The 20,063-nt window shown below is 39.1% G+C and overlaps 1 protein-coding gene across 3 annotated transcripts in view; it reads left to right on the top strand.

The window, feature by feature from the left end:
- Positions 1 to 20,063, top strand: part of bcl9 (BCL9 transcription coactivator) — a 97,995-nt gene that overhangs the window by 21,360 nt on the left and 56,572 nt on the right. The window lies entirely within an intron of this gene.

The raw sequence follows: 20,063 nt of genomic DNA on the forward strand, positions 1-20,063 counted from the left end.
GACAAATTGATGCAAACACTTCCACCCTAAAGTACTCAAAACTCTTTTTACACTTGGAAGTAGGGCTGCATGATTTTGAGAAAAACCTAATTGCGATTTTTCACAGAACAATATGCAATAATTTACTTAAAAACATATTTGGCTTTATGCAGACGAACTCAGCGCTTGCGTCTACATCAGGGATCACCAAACTTTTTGACTCGCGGCCACATTGGGTTAAAACAATTTGGCTGGGGGACGGGCTATGTATATATGTATATATATGTATATATTCTTTTAAATAATATAGAAATGTATCAGAGCTGTTTAGTTAGTGCAACAAAAACTAGTTAGAATTGCAAATAGCAGATATCACTGACGCTTCTATGATTGTTTATAACCAGAAAAGCCATCTTTGAAGCCAACTCAGGGGTGTTGAGAAGCAGTAGGAAAGCCAACCTTGGGGTGATTTTCCACTTGAAATTTCAGACTAGGAACTTGGAAATGCTGACTTCCGACTAAGAATAAGGAAATTGTGACATCCCAGTAGAATTGGAACGCACCATTAAAAGCGGTTCTGTGTATGGAGATTCTTTCGCCGTGCGAGTTCGCCGCCGCTGTCAGGATGACACTGCATTGCATTGATGACACTGCATTGCATTGATGACGAGATTGTTACAGCTTTTTACTCTCAATTTTGCGGGACACGGCTAGAGTGTGTACCGTATTTTTCTGTCTATAATTCGCAGATTTTTTCATAGATTGGCCGGGGGTGCGACTTCTGCCATGACTTATGTGTGAAAATATTAACACATTACCGTAAAATATCAAATAATATTATTTATCTCATTCGTGGAAGAGACGAAGAAAATGTCAGCAATCGTCACACACACGTCAGCAATCGTCACATACATGTCAACCAATAAGAAATCGGCTGGGGAGGGTCATGGCAGAAGTGCATTGTGGGTCATGGAATGCTAACTGCTATATGCTATATGCTACTGCCGTAGCTATTAAAAATGGATCATTTCATCGTTGGCGGTAACTTATAAAAACTGAGAAGGGCTGAACAAAAATTGGACTGAAAAGGAAATCATGTACTGCAGATTACACGATATCAAATAATATTATTAATCTAATTCGCGGAAGAGGCAAAGAAAATGTCAGCAATCGTCACACACACGTCAACCAATAAGAATTTGGCGGGGGAGGGTCATGGCAGAAGTGGATTGTGGGTCATGGAATGCTAACTGCTATATGCTATATGCTACTGCCTTAGCTATTAAAATGGATCATTTCATCGTTGGCGATGAAATGATATTCTGCAGATTTCAAGCTGGACGTAGTGAAATATGCAGCAGAAAACGACAAGAGGAAGCGGCGCATACCTTTTGAATTGGCAGAGTTGTTTAGAAGCGACATCGAGGAAGAAGATTTCATCGGATTTATCGATTAAGAGTGACAGATTTTTTGTTAAACGTAAAGCATGTTCTATATGTTATAGTTATTTGAATGACTCTTACCATAATATGTTACATTAACATACCAGGCACGTTCTCAGTTGGTTATTTATGCGTCATATAACGTACACTTATTCAGCCTGTTGTTCACTATTCTTTATTTATTTTGAATTGCCTTTCAAATGTCTATTCTTGGTGTTGGATTTATTTCCCCCAAAAAGGCGACTTATACTCCAGTGCGACGAATATGTTTTTTTCCTTCTTTATTATGCATTTTTGTCTGGTGGGACGTATACTCCGGAGCGATTTATAATCCGAAACATATGGTAATCATTACCGTTTGTATTGGTTTATAATATTAACCCTAGTGAAAGTGCAAAAATGTAGGGACAAGGATTCAATGTGTTGTTATTTTTACCTTTTGGGTTGCTATTCAATTAAATTTTCTTTGAAGTGTACACACAAATATACAACAGAGTTTTGTCTCGTCCGAGCATGTTGATTCTTGTAAGACTTGTGGCAATAATTTGGCTGGAACAATTGTCCTAATAGTCCCAAATGTGCGACTTCTGAACTCCTGGTATTCCTAAAATACATTTGAATTCCAGTCAACCGCTATCTCTTTATTTTGCTTTTGTCGAGCTTGGGTGACGTTATCTTTGCATGGCAGCGAGCGCCTCTTCCATACAGCAGCAACAAGATGGGAGACTATGCGTCTACTTATTGGGCCAGCCACTTCTTTGACATTAATGTGTGAAGACGCATTAATTGCTATCTGGGAGCCCCTTGAGTAGTGCAAGGTTGATAATTATTCTAGAGGAAAAGGGACCTCCATAGTTTACTTTGTACCACTCGATCTATCAGCTTGTTTGGTCTTTTTCTCTCAGATTTGGACACACGCGGCAGGACGAAATACGGTCAAGCTGCTCTTCCTGAAAACCCTCTTCGTTTATTTATCTGCTATCTAATCCCATGTTAACGGAAAACCGCAGGGGTGGTGAAGGACACGCGGGAGTAATAAAAATGATATTAAAGGAAGGCAACCATGGATTTATTTTCTGTTCTTTGTATCTGGTCCTGTCATGTTTCCCTTGCATTTGTTTGTGTGTGCGTCTGTGAGTTTTTTTACTTAAAAAAACACACACAGACATGTATTATGCTAGTGGAGTGCGTTACAGGGGGGCTCACATCTCATTCATTGCAATGCTAAAATGATGAATTTCACTTTGTACCTTTCACCAATGTTAATAGCATCTATACTTGAGCCACCAAGCGTTCCAGTTCAGTTTGCTACAGTATGGTCCTCATCAGGCTTGCGTTTCCACCAGGGCATGTGTCCGCAATAGCTGCAGGATTCTGTACTTCTGCAATTAAAAAACTTATTGTAGCGGTTTAGTGGCTGCCTAGAGGCCGCTCGCGGTCCAACAGAATTTAAATCGAAGCCCTTTTTTAATCAAATTAGTCAACTAATTGTTGTAGCCCTAAAGGTGTTTATTTTTTGGATTTTGAGCTTTTAAATGGAACCATTGTAAAATGGGCAACAAATCAAACTGTTGCTTGTATCTAACTCGCATGCTCATGCATCAGCCCGTGAGCCTTGACTTTGGGGATTATTTGAAGTCTTTCCTGTGATTTCCATTGTGCAAGGTGTGCAGCTATTATCAATAAATGGCGAGAGAAGGCGTGCTTCTCTTTAGTTATGCATGAGAAAGCCAACAATTAGCTTTGACTTTGGGTTGCACGATATAGACAATATATGATATAGATTATATAAATCTGGCTGACCATTACTTTTAATACTATTGTTATATCACAATACATGTTGACGGCCCATTTTAGCTGTGTCTCGCAAATTTTACAGTAACAAGCAAACAATCTTTTCCTCAACGCAATGTAGCGTCCTCGCTGGTGGCTAATGTCCCACTGAAATCCCTTCTTAAAGCAGCAATCCTTGCCTCCCTTGCGACAAATAAATTCATATTCTTACAAGTGTCTTCCCCAGACAACGAGGAATAGCTAAACATGCTACACTACTCACCGTAGAAGGACACTGTATGTTACCATCTAATTGCTCTTTAAAGCCTTTGAAACAAAGGTGGGCAGATTAATACAAATATTGACAGTAACAATACCAAGTAAGTGATCTGTAAATGGTCGATGCTAGAGTGGACAGATAGAATGCAGTGGATCGATAGAATATTCAAATTCTTCCCTACTATTGGCTCTGATTTAAATCATTTGCCTTTAAAGCCCTCCTGTATCCAGAGACTTATTTCCCTAGTTTGTAAACAATAATAACAACAACAACAAAAGATTTTCTGATAATAAAAAATATCTATCAATATTGGTACATCGCCGTCCTGTGTTTTTGTCTGAATATCATTGTGATTAGAAATTAAATCATTCAATGATCTTGAACATTTGAAATATAAGTATCAGCATTGGTACAACCAATTGCTTGTATATTGTCATCTGACTTCTTTCCGGAAGTGAAAACCAATCCATGATGGCTGTTGTACAGCAAGCAGCGTGCAAACTATCGCAGTACAAAACAAGCTTAAATCTTCCTGCAAAAAGCAGATACAAGCAAAGAATCTAATTTTGCAATGGAATAAATCCCTATACCTTATTGAAAATAAAAATATTTGTTGAGTGATATCGAATATTGTACGTTGGTCGCGTTCCCAGACATATCGATCTATTGTACCGACACTATAAAACAGAGGACAACTTGGTAAAGTATAGAGGTCTACAACTTCTTTGTGTGCGGCTGGGTCAAGGACATTTGTATCAAGATTCTCCCAGATTGATATGCATCGTTTTTGCTCTGTGTTTTTCCGGTATTTATCAAAATATAACTATAAATGTCAACATTGTGTATGGGCTGAAAGATTCATTTATGATTGTTGGATTTGGTAAAAGCTTAACTCTTTTAGGTTTTGCTTACATTTCCTTTCTTTTATTTAGACTAACCGAGGTGTTGGTTTTTGAAACACTCGTAACAAAAATGTGCTTAAGAAAAACTAAAAATATCAAGATAATACTTAAATAGGAAATAATAAACGTTAAAATTACAGTATATCAAACAAGCCTTTAACGAAGTGATCACTGCAAACTCATGCATTCTTCGACTCTGCTCCCTTGGACTGGAGTGTGAGCTGCATGCTTTTCTCGTCGTCGTTCTGTAAAATCTTGCACTCTTCCACCCTTTTTGAATACCCCTCGAGGAACTCTGAAAAAACGTTTATCCTTTTTTGAACGTGAACGATTCGTACAGCGGTAAACAAGAGAATTATAGGACATTTTTTCATTGAGAAAGGCAAAATGGCGCTAAGTACCTATTGAGAACAGAGCTAGCTTGACCACCACACATATTTAATGGGCGGGACGTGAGGTGGACGTGTCGTGAGTAAAATCCAAGCAACACCGCCCTTGTTACTACTTGTTATTGGATCGATACCCATATTTGTAGTATGGCTTTAAACTAATGTAAAGTGTCCAAACAAAAAATAAGTGCTTATTACATTTTATCAGAAGATAGAACTATGTTGGGCTTCACGGTGGGAGAGGGGTTAGTGCGTCTGCCTCACAATACGAAGGTCCTGCAGTCCTGGGTTCAAATCCGGGCTCGGGACCTTTCTGTGTGGAGTTTGCATGTTCTCCCCGTGAATGCGTGGGTTCCCTCCGGGTACTCCGGCTTCCTCCCACTTCCAAAGACATGCACCTGGGGATAGGTTGATTGGCAACACTAAATTGGCCCTAGTGTGTGAATGTGAGTGTGAACGTTGTCTGTCTATCTGTGTTGGCCCTGCGATGAGTTGGCGACTTGTCCAGGGTGTACCCCGCCTTCCGCCCGATTGTAGCTGAGATAGGCGCCAGCGCCCCCCGCGACCCTGAAAGGGAATAAGCGGTAGAAAATGGATGGATAGAACTATGTTACAACAGAAAGTACCAGATATTAACAGTAAATTAGCAAGTATATTAATAGTAGCTTTGACAAAATAATAAAACCGGAAATTACTTGATATGCCACCCGATTTTACAGCGGCCAAATGAGTAACCAGTTTTGAAATGGTTGTATCATTATTTATATGCCAAAATAATATATTGTGATATGTATTGTTATCACAAGAGGCTGCAATATATACTGCATCGCAATATAGATTTTAGGTCATATTGCCCATCCCTTCTTTGACATAGATTATTTTGAGTCTGTCTTGTTTTTTTCTGTTGAATAAGGGAATCAGCTGTCAATAATAACTGTGACTGGAGGACATTGTGTGTGCTTGTGCATTTCCAATTGTACCGTGAGCTTTAATTTAGTGGCTTATTTTCAGTCTTTCTGGTTATGTATACTGTGTTGAGGAGATGGGAGTTGGCAAAAATAAAATGCGGAAGGAGGCGGTGTGATTTTCCATTTTTTGGGGCCAGGTAATGCACTTCAGCACAGATACTCACATTAGTAAATGGAACATGACTTGAGGTGTCAGGCTTACCCTACATATGGTTGACTTTTGTCATTTGGCTTTTTTTTCCATCGAGAAAGACTAATTGTTGTAATGTATGCATGGAAGTGTGATGAAAAAAGCTTCCGCAGTCTTTGCCCCTCAAAAGACGTGAAAAGTTGTTTTGGCGTGGTGCTGACTGAGAAATTGAAAGAAATATAACCTTGGCTGAAGTAATAATCCCGTAAATATGTTAATACAACTTATGTTTTCCATGGCTCTCTTTTGCCGTCTCACCAAAACGTTGACACCCTGACCACATAGTGTTTTCCAGTGGCTTCTCTGACGGACTGAACTTTAACAGTAACGATGCCGCAATTGGGTGTGCACTTAAAACCCGACGGGGCATTTCTTGTTAATGCTTCAGTGATATTTTTAGCATGCCAGCCTGCACACACTCAAAAATGGCCACCAATTCTGTCAAATTAACACATGTTGTGCGTCAGAGATGGAGGCAGTGCAAATTGGTAACAATGCGCTCCCCCGTGGCCGCACACACTAACACACATACAATTTCATACATATGTATGTTGTTACCTTGCTTTCTGTGTGAAAGTCACCCATTTGATACTAACCATTCATAAATGACTGCAATTGATCAACCTCTTTGTTGACTATGGTGGAACTATCACCAGTTTATTACCGTATTTTCCAGACTATACGCCGCTACTTTTTTCCCACGCTTTGAATCTTGCGACTTATAAAGCGGTGTGGCTAATTGAGGTATTTTTTTTGCTGTCGACCTAAATGTTTTGGATTAAACAAATAGTTTTCAAAGAACACCGACAGACACTAAAAATATCTGTTTTTGTTTGTGTTGGACGAGTTCGCTCACTGCTGGTGTTGCAGGCTGAAAATATACTTCTTGTTTCGTTTCGTTTCTGCTCGAAATAATTCTTCATTCATCACTCCAAGAAATGTTTGTAAGTTTTACCATATAACTAAAACAATTAATGCTCACTAAACCGTCCCATGTGTGATGTCTGCAGGAGTGTTTTCATGCATATTTGTACGTGCTACAGGGTTACCATAGTTAGGGGCGTGGCTAAATGCATACTTTCTATAAAAAGGTTAAACAAACGTATACATACATTTAAAACAAATCTGTTATTCTTAATTATAATATTAACACATATCATGCACCTGGGGATAGGTTAATTGGCAACACTAAATTGGCCCTAATGTGTGAATGTGAGTGTGAATGTTGTCTGTCTATCTGTGTTGGCCCTGCGATGAGGTGGCGACTTGTCCAGGGTGTACCCTGCCTTCCGCCCGATTGTAGCTGAGATAGGCGCCAGTGCCCCCCGCGACCCCGAAAGGGAATAAGCGGTAGAAAATGGATGGATGGATTTGTCCTACATAGTATCGTTTTGTTCCATTTTTCAATTGTTGGTACTTATTGTACAATGTACTTTGTTGAGAGTTTTACTTTTTTTTCTTAAATATTTCTCTAATAATTTTCAGCACGATTTCTTAATTAAAAAACAACTGGCAACAAATCTATCATTTATGTCTGGTTTTATTTTAAACTGTACTCTTGTTAGGAGACTCTTTAATACTGTCGCTCCCCGTCCTCGACGAAAAGCGACTCTAGGTGCAGATACACCGAAGTCACACTTGTTTAGTGTGCCGGCTAATATTTTTCTGTGGCACACCGCCAAAATCAAACAGATTAAGGCAAACCTTGTGCTGTCATAATTGAATCAAGCTAGCATTGTTAGCATTAGCGAAAATGCCTACAGGTTTACACATGTTTGTGTTAGTATTATTAACTTACAATGGCATTGTTTTTGTATTGTTTCAGTTTTGTAAATTGACTATAAGGTCACCATGGAGTTACTGAAACTGTTTAGCTGATTAGAGAGCTAGCTTTCGCAGCTAATGGGTCTATGACGATGACTTCTGTTTTGTTTGATCAACCGTTTTACTGCCATGTGACAGGCACCATTTGGAAACAATTAGGATATGTAAATAAACATTTACAAAATCTTTTGTACTGGTATATAGTTGCGGATTATAGTCCGGGACAGCTAATATATGTAAACAAGAGGGACAAGCGGTTGAAAATGGATGGATGGATATTTATTTTGTTCTAAAATTTGGTGGGTGCGGCTTTTTTATATTGTGGAAGTCCATGTGTAGTACAGTTCAGTACATTCCACTTTTTTTTTTTGCAATTACAAATGCAGCTACTGCCATCTTGTAGCTTAATAAAAGCTACAACAGGTGGTTGCCTACAGCCACATCTGTTAATGCTAATGTTTTTTGACCCGGCGCTAATTAGAGACCATGGCCGTTTATTGCTCGTGTAGATCATGCACCACAGGAAAACGGGTGGTTAATCAGAGCGTTTATGATAATCAAAATACTGGCATCTCACCAGATTAGGGTTCACTTTAGCAAACCGTGCTGCTTGGTGGAAACGGATATTCTCCTGAGTATGTGTGGGCTGGGGGGGGGGGGTCTATGCATCCGCAGGGAAAGTGTCAGACGGAACGCACACATTTCAGTCTGTTTTGATGTTTCTCTACTGTGATTGGCAGCTGTGTGGCAGATGGACTGACGGTCCACCTGCCCCGGCAGGAGAAGTGGGTGTGGGGGAAGGGGGTTTCCCCCAAGCTGAGCTGTTATGTCATGTTGAAAGCATCGATGGATTCCGTGTTCTTATTGTCTGCTGCCTGATTGAATTCTAAAGCGTTGTTGGGATTTATATTATCTTCTGTTGTTCTTTTCGCCACGTGGTAGCGCTGTTCCTTGATCATACGTGATAAAGCTACGATTCGGCCTTTAATTTTGTTAGGACTTTTTGAAACACGTCACTCTAATGAGGTTACACTCTTACTGTTACAAGTGACAACGACACTGTGAAGTGTATAAATGCAGAGGTACTTACCTCACAAAACAACCGTTTAATTGTTGCCTCACATTGGTTGTTTCATTCCGTTGCTACTAAACTATGACAACCAAAAAGGCGCCGCACCTCGAGTCTGGACTGTTTAATTCTAAGACCAGCATGTTTGATCCTGTTTGTTTTTTGCTAACTATGCCGTAATTCTTAAACACTTAAATGCAGGACAGTCTGTAGAGTTGTGTGATTACTCGATTGAGCATAAAGGTTTACAGTACGTTTAGAGTAAGCAAAGCTAACTTTACAAGTAACACGATAAAGTTGTTTTATCTGTTTAATCATCACCTGACATGATTGTGTGAAGGGTTGGGACTTATTTTTATGATGTGTAGTTAAATGTGGTTAATGGGGAATCGTGTCACAGTCTAATTGGCATTTTTATGTGGATTGGCAGATGCTGTGATTTGCCTCCCTGTATTGAAGTGTTACAAACATCTATCTGCTGTGCTTTGCCAGTGCTGCACTTTGTTCTTTACCACATTTAACATGTGGCTAATGGCAGAGCAGAGATGGCATGTTGTAGAGAGGTCCCACTTGGGAGAGAAAAGAGCACAAGTTGGCAAACTGTCGCAACTGTAAAGCAGCCGTGAGGTTTTCAGTGCCGCTTTGACGTTATTGGTACAAATAAGTACCGACTCGTAAGTGCCATGGTATTTAATGTGTGTCCTTGTGTGTGCGTGTGTCCGTCCGTGCGTGTGTGCGTGCGTGTGCGTGCACGCATATATTCATCTATGCCTGTATATTTAATTGGGCAGGTCTTAGGCTGTGTGTTTAAAATTCCTCGGGAATGACACACTCATGCAAACTGGGGTAATTCAGGGACACAGTCTGGCTCAAATTCCCTCAAGAGTGTTGCATTGGGGTTTTTTTTCCTGATGTGAGAGGATGGTTGCACATGTGCTGCATTACGGAGTTGTGTTCACGAGTCTTGTGGAAGTTGTTTGACAAACACAGCAACAGTGGACATAATAATGGGTGATGGCCAGGAAGCCTCCCGTTGTTGCCTCTATAGCCGGGATATTCAACTAAATTGTTTTAGGGGCCACGTTTCCTGAATGCTGAAGACCAGCCAGACTAGACTTCTCCCTTCAGTTACACCTCTTATTTTGTAATTTTTCAGGAGAACCAGCTTCCTCTGCGGTAGACATTTGATTTTGGTCTGTTTATTTTGTCAATTACAGGAGCGTTTTGCTGTTTTTAAGGACTATCTGCAAAAAACCTAGTCAAAAAAGCATCTGTATCACAGCACTCAATGTCTGTTGTGATAATGTGATTCTCTGACAAATTTTTTTTCAACTGAACTCGCTGGCCAACAGCTGAATAGTGGCCAGCGACAAAGTGATGAACAAGAGAGGACCTTAATTGGAACCTTGAAAAACACCACAAAGGACAACTAACTGCACCTGAAGTAAACAAGCTACAACAACACTTCAGTTACATAAATCATAGGGGTGTAATAATTTGTTTTAACAACAATTTGAGTCAGAATTTTTAGTTGCTATACGATTCAGGGACAGTATTTTTTTTTTTTAAACAATACGTTACGAAACAATTCAGTGTGTTGAAAGCGATTCAGTAACGTTTTAGCAAATAACAAATCAACCAAGGTAACTGTGAAATATATACCGCATACTGCAGGTGAAGTTTCTGATATTATTGTTATTTCTTTTTTAAAAGAAAATATACATGAATAATAGATACAAACAAGCAAGTAAACAACAATTAATGGCCAATGCTTTCACATCTTATTTAAATAAAGTACAAATAACATTTCCGGTTGAATTAACAAACCTTTTCTGCTCACATTTTCAACATTCAAGCAATTTTAGTAAAACTACAGTAACCAACATTTTAAAAGTAGATTTACCTGCTAAATAAAGCTGAAGGACAGCAACACAGGTGTGCAGCAGTATATACGCACCCTTTTCTCTGTTGATGATTTTGGCCCCCTTGTTTTATAATTTCCATAACCTCTTTGATCCATCTTTTGTATTTATTTGTTTCTGATGAAATTATTTGAGTCCCAGTTGGTGTGTTGTAGCTTCATGTTGTTGTTTCAAGGAAGTTTATGTGTTGCGTTAACTTGATCCGCTCTAACTTCCCTTGCGTGTGTTGTTTGTGGCTTAAAACTGTTACGGTTTTATATTATTGTGTTGTGTCGTTTGTGTTTGTTGTGACTTTTGCAACTGTGCTGCAGCTGAAAGTCTTTGTGTAGTTGCTTTATGATATTGTCTTGTCGTGTTTGCAAATGTTGTGACCTTTTCGGCCACCGTAACTTGCCGCCATTCTAGTTTTGCCCACTGATGACGATGCACAGACGGGCAGAGACACTTGAATTCCGTTTAACATCCTAATCATTAAACGTGCTAAACTTCATGTAAGGTCTGCCGTTCTTGAATATATTGTTTTCTTTTTTTTTGTTTGGCTAAAATCAAACGATTCCCTTTTTAAAAATGTTGGATCGATACCCATCTTCCGTAAGGCAAACTTGCCGACCACAAATTGATGTAATTGAATCTAAGGAATATAAATCAATCTATCAATATTCTGATTACACCCTTAATAAATCACATTACAAAAAAATTGTAACTGCCAAAAAAACCCCGAGTATTTAAAGGGGTGTCAATCACAAGTTTGGACCTCAGTGTTCTATGTTTCCCCGCAAGGTAAACATGTCAATGCAAGGATCTGCGTATATTACACTACACTAGGGATGTAACAATATGACATTTGAATAAATATTACGGTTATCCGTTATTGCTGTATTGTTGAATGTGCTCAAAAAGTAATAACTATAATAAAATAGACACAATTTGAGAAAACTCATTATTTTGCAGTGCATCTTGCACTATTTTGTGTTTCTTATGTTTTACTGATGTGCGTTTTTGTTTTAGTATTTTATTAGTTTTAATTAATCATTTTTTATTGTCTTAATTATTGGTTTGCACTGTAGCACGTTAGGATTTATTTGAATGAAACGTGTTCAACAAATGAAATCTATTGGAATGTGGCGTCCTTCTATTTTTCTATCATTTAATGTCAGTTCCATATATCACATTTGGTTTGTCGCAGCCACATCCTGTAACCACAGTTTGGTCTTCAAAATAAAAGTATGCCAGTATATTACAGGTTACGCCACACTTTGTCTTTTTATAATTATTGTCGTTCTAATTTCCCTTGTTCTAAACTTAACCAACTTGGACTAACTTACTTTAGATTGTTTGCTTAGTTATTTCTACAATAGTTCTACACAACCTGTATAGACTTAAAATCTTATTTTGAAACTGGGCGTATTTGTGGCCCCAGATGGATGATATTGGAAAAAACACTTCTGTCTCGTATCGATCACGCTGTGATAGTGAGCAAAACTTGTAGGTTTGATGTGCACAATTCAATATAATTGAAGCTTAGTTGCTCAGACAGTAATTGGTTTATATAAGTGAAGATTGAAATATGTTGTTTCTTAATGGGGGAAAAACAATGTCTCTTGTTTTCATGTTTGCATTTAAATGAGAAATCTTCCGCCACTCTGTGAGTTGATCAAAGTGCTGTTATCAATCAAGGATTTTTTTAAATTTCAATTTAAAACGGTAATACTAACCGTCGATAGTTTTAACCGCGGTTATCATTATTTGCGTTTATCATTATATTCCTAGTTTACACTGCTCCAAAAATGTTTGTCCCCCGTGACTTGAACTGAACCTGGGGCCGGTATTCTTTCATTTCCAGGACCGATTTAGCCAACAGTTGAATAGCGTTGGGCAGCAGACAGCATCACACTGGTAGATTCACCTTATTCTGCAAGATTGACTCTTTAAAATGATGTTGCCATAGTAATACTTGTCCCTGGAGCCTGTGTATAAGCGCCAGACCAAAGAGCTCAATTTTTGACAAAAGAGATTTCAGTTTTTGAAGTTCAGTTTTTTTCTGACATCACAAAGACAATTGGAAGTGCCGCTGAATATAAACCACTGTCTCTGCATTGATGTCTGACATGACTTTGTACAGAACATGCTGCACTGCGTAGTGGGATCGGTTGACAATTCAACTAAATAAGTAATGATACAAGGGAGTCATAATGCCCCCTGCCTGTGCAGTGTGGGTCATCCCGATGGCGGCTTTCAAAACGTTAATATTTGAGGTCTCATTGTGGTTTAATACAAGGTGCTGAGTAAAAACACTAGGGTCTCCTTTGATTATTTCACTATTGCAAGGGGGTAGAATATTGCTGCTTGGCTCCCAAGAGGCCTGCAGGGACGGGCTGCTGGGATTTCCCACAATGCTTTTAGCCGCCGGGAGACATCCTTGCAGCATGAGCGAGGGAGGAATGTGGCCGGAGTGTGGGAGCAACTGGGTCGAGGGAGGGAGGAAAGTAGGGGTCTGCAAATGGGGTGTGGGGGCGGATGGGGTTCTTCTTACAAAATGGAGTTACCGCTTGCCTTTTTCTTAACCAATGAGACTCATGCTTAGTCATGTGAGGTTAAAAACAAGACCTTACACATGGTTCATACGGGTGCTTAAAAAACTTGAAAATGCTTGGATTTTAATGTTGTGTTTTCAAGGTTTGAGAAATGCTTGAATTTTGGGTGAAGTTCTTGGAAATGCTTAGAAATGTTCATCATATATCTTGGCAGTCTGACTCAATAGACAAATTATTAAATGGAAAAAAATTAAATACATCTCCTTAAAAATTAGAGCTACACGCTTGATCTGTTGGCTTTGCACGAGCCCTTACATTAGGTTATTGTCATGTGTCGCCGTTGTCATTTTAATGAACATTGGATGGAAAATGACAAATACAAACTTTGGATAAAACATGGCCCAAATCCACATATAGCCTGCTGCAAAGTATGCAAAAAGGAAATCCCGCTTTTTGCAATGGGAGATTCGGCTCTCTCTAGTCATATGACAGGAAAGCCGCAGAGATTAATAACCCTACAAGTTAACTGACGTTAGCTAAAGTTTGGTTTTCTAACCTTTTGGTACCTGGTAGACCTAAACTGTGAGATCAGCGCTAGATTACATGTAAATTACGAACAGTTATTATGAGGTATGAAAGGAAAAAAGCGAGTGTTTGTCAATAATATATTATAATGTTAAGAACTTCCCTCAACTAAACTTGATTTGTTATCATAGCCACAGTTAAAAGGCTAGATGTGCTTAATAAAGGTGACTGAGGTGTTGTGAAATAAACAAAAAATTTTCCTTTAATATATTAGTCTTATATTAATGTGGAACAGTTTTGTTAATAAATGAGTGAAATTTACATTTTGAGGGTTCGTGTATTGATATCACAATATGCAGTTTACAACCACAAATATGGTGTGAATCGATCCAAGCTGTTTGATGTCATTGAGTGCTGTGAGAAAAAGATCAAGAAATTTGTAAAACGACACAAATGGAGACATGTTTGCAAACACCAAAGACATTAAATAGTACACAGAAACAATGCTTCATTTTCTTTGCCCCATTCAATTAATGATAACTGGTGGTTTTATGTTAGGCTTAGGTTTTTAGAAGAATTTCCCTATTTTTCTTACAGACAGCATTAGGTGACCTCAAACAACAAGGTTATGGATTGATTCACTCTGGTTTTCGCCTTAAAAGTGCTTGAATTTGGCCAAGGAAAAGGTGTACAAACCCTGTCCCCACTGACTTGGGACCATTACAAAATGATGTGCGTCCCCAGGTCACCAGCGTTGGCGTCACTAGATATCGATTTTAAACTTGACAAACAAGTCAATTACGTTTTAAAATCGTGTTTTTATCATCTATGTCTTTTAGCAAAGGTAAAACCGTTTTTATCTTTTAAACTTTTTGAACAAGTCGTGCATGCTTTTATTTCAAGTCGCCTGGACTACTGCAATGCACTTTATGCTGGCATTAGCCAAAAAGCTCTCTACCGGTTGCCTTTAGTTCAGAACGCGGCAGCACGACTTTTAACAGGGGCCAGGAAACGCCAGCATATAACCCCAATCCTTGAGAGTTTGCACTGGCTCCCTGTTCATTTTAGAATTGATTTTAAAACATCGCTCTTTGTTTTTAAAGCTGTACATGGACTGGCACCTCATTATATCTCGGACCTCATCCAAATTTACAATCCTGCGCGCGCTCTGAGGTCCGAGAGCCAGCTCCAGCTCGTGGTGCCCAAGACTAGACTTAAAATTAGGGGAGACAGGGCCTTCTCTGTGGTCGGCCCTACACTCTGGAACACTCTGCCCCTCCATGTTAGAACTGCTCCCACAGTGGAGTGTTTTAAGTCTTGTCTTAAGACACATTTTTATTCTCTGGCTTTTAACACTACGTGAGTTGTGTGGTTCTATGTTGCCCTCTGTGTTTTAAAATGTTGATTTCTATTTTCTGTTTTAATTGGTTTCACCCTTAATATCGTTTTTAATCATATTCATTTTATATTGGATTTATATGTATTTATTTATTTATTTTTTTATTCAGTCATTGGTGGAGCTCAGGATAGAGTTTGAATGTTGTTTTTAATATTGTTGTGCAGCACTTTGGAAACATTTTGTTGTTTAAATGTGCTATATAAATAAAGTGGATTGGGGGAATAAGCTTAGAAAATGGATGGATGGATGGATGGATGGATGGATGGATTGGATTGTCTACAGAAAAACCAAAGCACAAGGAGGCTGCTTTGAACAATAACTCAGCCAGTGTGTTTGTACAGGTGTTAGTTTTGTAACTTCTGAGACACTGCGACAACTACCTGGTCGGTCATGTCGGGTTAAAGAAATGAAGCACTTTAGTATGACTGTGTTTCACTTGAATTGGATGTTTGTTGTCATGACTTTCAACCAGGTTTGTTCGGTTGTTCCCTCCTGGCTACTGATGCGCATGTAAGTGCTTCTCTGTCTGGTGTGAAGTAGCGGCACTGCATCCAAGAAGGAGCCATGCATTCCGGGCTGTGGTGCAGATGGGCAGGGATGTGCAGGGTGAAGTGTGTGCGACATGCAGATCAAAGCCGACCAGAGTGCCCAGTGCCGGAGCGGCTGCCGCAACATTCATGGCGCTGTGCCCAGGATTCTGCCAACAGATGTGTCGTTTGTGAGTCAGCTGCGCTTGTATCTCCCACGTCTGAGACACAGACGCCCACCTGGACTCTTGGCGAAGAGAGCAATGGAGCAATCACCCCCCCCCCCCCCCTTCCTGCGGGGACGTCTGTGACACACCCCTTTTTGCCAGCCCCTCGTTTGTTTTGCCGTTTCCTTCGCGGTGATGGACTCGCCGCAGCTTCTGTCACATGATATGACAGAATGTGACATTACACACATGTCACCTACTCAGGAACGGAGGGGCATAGAGTGCTGACTGTTGTTAGGCGTGACCATAGGGCTGGCTGTTGAGGAGGCAACATTTGGGTAGAAATTTTTGACGGACGGACTTAGGTAGGGGCAACAAAGTGTACATTCACATCACAGCGATGATGACAAAATGATTCCAGTTGACATGAACAACAGAAAACGTAATATGCATGTCAGCCCAGTAGTTGGCAATGTCAAGGAAAGGGATGAAACTGTTATGATTACATCATTGACATACTGTATCCTGTGAATGAACACTTTGATACATAATGCGACTGCTGAAAATCGTTAAAAAATAATAATAGATATTATGATATGATAATTATGGGCTTGTTTTTTAAGGTGTTTTTTTCACGACTTAAACAAAAATACCTTCATGCAATAGAGAACATACAAACCCTTTATTTATTAAATCACAATTATTGAAATTCGACGATTTGGTGCATTTGCCAAACAGCTAAAATTATGTATATAAAGCAAACTATAATCAGCTACTCAAGAATGTACAACAATTCTTCTCAACAAAAGAAGAGAAATATATCCTTCGAGAAAAATCTAATTCAAAACATTTGTATGCTCTTACAGCACTTATATCTTTTATGTGGAATTAAATTATGGAATGGATTAACCAAAGAAATCAAACAAAGACACAACTTCATTCAGTTTAAGAGACTGTTCAAACTACGAGGGTTCACAAAGTACACAGAACAAGAATTATTATGAACATCTTGAACCCTTTTTTTTCTTTCTTTTTTATCGAGACAAAGATTATTTATGTATTTAATATTTGTTTGCCTACTATGGTATATTATTTTTTAATGATTTATTTGTTCACTGTTCTGTAACAGAGAACAAGGAAATTGGACAACATTGCTATGCTGTGAAAAGGGGTAGGATTAAATAAACTCTGCTTATTCCTACTCCTTTTCGGACGTGCTGTAAAGAAACAGCTGGAGTTGTGTATGCATGTTCCAAATAAACCCGACATTGAACTGAACAGTACAATCAGATCAGATCATTACAGTCAGTGGCACTGAACAGGAGTTTAGAACATTAGTTCACCAGTTAACAGATAGTTAACTTTTCGCAACGTTAAATAAAGGAAACTGTATTAGAGCTGGATGTTTTGGAAATTAATTGCGATTTAAAAATGTTATTTTTGCTGATGCAATTTAATGTGATTATTTTTTTCAAGTTTCTCTTATCTATGTTTTAACAAACACAAGCAGTAGATCATTCTGTACTATAATAAACAATGTCAGACTTATTATACTTAAATATGTCCTTTCCTATAATAATACAATTTGAAACGTCCTAAACAGTTTGACTTGAAGTTTGACTTGCAGTACAGTGCTTTTTTTTTTTTTTTGAAGGCCGAAAGTGTGTTGTTCGTCTTTGAGCTTTTACTTGAGTGCTGTCATGGCGACAGTGAGACAAAGCTGGGAGTTATTGAAGTGACTACCAAAATCATGACTGTCTTCCTTCCTTGATGTTTTGCTTTTTGAAACGTTTATCATCTTTACAAGACACTAGTTCACATCAACACACCTGCCGGCGACGGTTTCAAGCTAGCTAGTGAGTGATGCTAAATGCTAGGTGCAGTCTCTTATGTGCTAATGTGTGCACTTGTTAGACACTCAGCAACATAGACAACTAGCCGCTGCAGATTTTTATGGTTGACTTCAATGCCACTTTGACACAACCCAACACAGTAACACAATATTTAATTCTTTAGTTCACAATTTGGTATATAACAACACCAAACAACGTAGCAACTTTTCTTATTGCTATCGTTAGGACCCTAAGCAGAATTTAATTTTGAGGTAAAACGATTGTTATACTTTTTAAATCAAGCATCCATCCATCCATCCATCCATTTTCTACCGCTTATTCCCTTTTGGAGTCGCAGGGGGCGCTGGCGCCTATCTCAGCTACAATCGGGCGGAAGGCGGGGTACACCCTGGACAAGTCGCCACCTCATCGCAGGGCAAACACAGTTGGACAGACAACATTCACACTCACATTCACACACTAGGGCCAATTTTGTAGTGTTGCCAATCAACCTATCCCCAGGTGCATGTCTTTGGAAGTGGGAGGAAGCCGGAGTACCCGGAGGGAACCCACGCAGTCACAGGGAGAACATGCAAACTCCACACAGAAAGATCCCGAGCCTGGATTTGAACCCAGGACTGCAGGAACTTCGTATTGTGAGGCAGACGCACTAACCCCTCTGCCACCGTGAAATCAAGCATGATATATGTATTTTAAAGGGGAACATTATCACCAGACCTATGTAAGCATCAATATATACCTTGATGTTACATAAAAAAGACCATATCTTTTTTTAACCGATTTCCAAACCCTGAATGGGTGAATTTTGGCGAATTAAACGCCTTTCTATTATTTGCTCTCGGAGCGATGACGTCACGTTGTGACGTCACCTAGGTAGTCAACCGCCATATTCTCAAACACATTATAAACATCGAGTCAAACCAGTTCTGTTATTTTCAGTTTTTTTGACTGTTTTCCGTACCTTGGGGACATCATGCCTCGTAGGTGTGTTGTCGGAGGGTGTCACAACACGATCAGGGACGGATTCAAGTTGATTTACGTAGAATGTGCATCGATTAGCACGGCATGCTAATTGATGCTAACATGCTATTTAGGCTAGCTGTATGTACTTTTGTAGACATCTTTGCATCCAGCGTTTCCCTCCACCCACATTTAATGCCAAACAAACACTTACCAATCGACATATTTAAGTTGCTCCAGTGTCAGAAGATGCGAAAGTCCCTCGTTTGGTTTGCACATTTTACCGGCGATGTTAAGGCAGACATGGCCGAATAGCGTCAATAGCTATTTGCCCAATAGCTTCAGTTTCTTCTTCAATTTCGTTTTCGCTATCTGCCTCCATACTCCAACCATCCGTTTCAATACATGCGTAATCTGTTGAATCGCTTAAGCCGCTGAAATCCCAGTCTGGATCCGAGCTAATGTGGCTATATCTTGCTGTGCTATCCGCCTGGATAGCATGTATATCACTGAATGACGTCACAGGAAAATGGACGGTGGCTTTACAGATAGCGAAAATCAGGCACTTTAAAGCCTTTTTTCCGGATAGTCTATGATGGGTAAAATTTTGAAAAGCACTTTGAAAAATAAAATAAGCCACTGGGAACTGATTTTTATTGGTTTTAACCCTTCTGAAATTGTGATAATGTTCCCCTTTAAATGGGGGGAAAAAAAGCGTTTTTAAAAGGGTAAATTACATTTATTTAAAACCCTTCAATCTACCGTATTTTCTGAACTATAAGGCACACTAAAAATCCTTTGTTCCCCCCTCAAAACTCAACAGTGTGTCTTATAACCCAGTGTGCCTAATGTAAGGAATCATTTTAGTTGAGCATACCCACCTCAAAGCTATTTTATTTGGTGATGATAACTGTGACCAGTAGATGGCAGTCAAACATAAGATACCTCTAGACTGCACTATAATGGGTCTCAAGTAAACAACAAGAACATTTTAAATGTTCAAAAATCTGTCAAAATGTTTTAGTACGATTTTGGTAAGCCATGAAGCCGCACTGTTTGAAGGATTGTCTGCGCATTAAGCATACGAGTATTATTATGGTGTGTGTATATTATATTATGCAAAAGCAACTTTTCTTACCTTCCAATATCTGTTGTGTATTTGGGAACTGCCTAAATCTTGAAAAATTGAGCGCCGATGCTGTAGTCGATAATCTTTTTATTTTATCTTCTTGTCATGTGACATTCATCCACCGCTGTTGCCATTTCTAATATAAAGTAGTGTAAAGTTTTTACTTATGTTTGTCAGTAAACTCACCATTAAGTGCTAAAACATATCGGCGGAGTGAGTTTACATTAATTA

This window comes from Nerophis ophidion, linkage group LG19 (assembly GCF_033978795.1).
Source record: "Nerophis ophidion isolate RoL-2023_Sa linkage group LG19, RoL_Noph_v1.0, whole genome shotgun sequence".
NCBI lineage: Eukaryota > Metazoa > Chordata > Actinopteri > Syngnathiformes > Syngnathidae > Nerophis > Nerophis ophidion.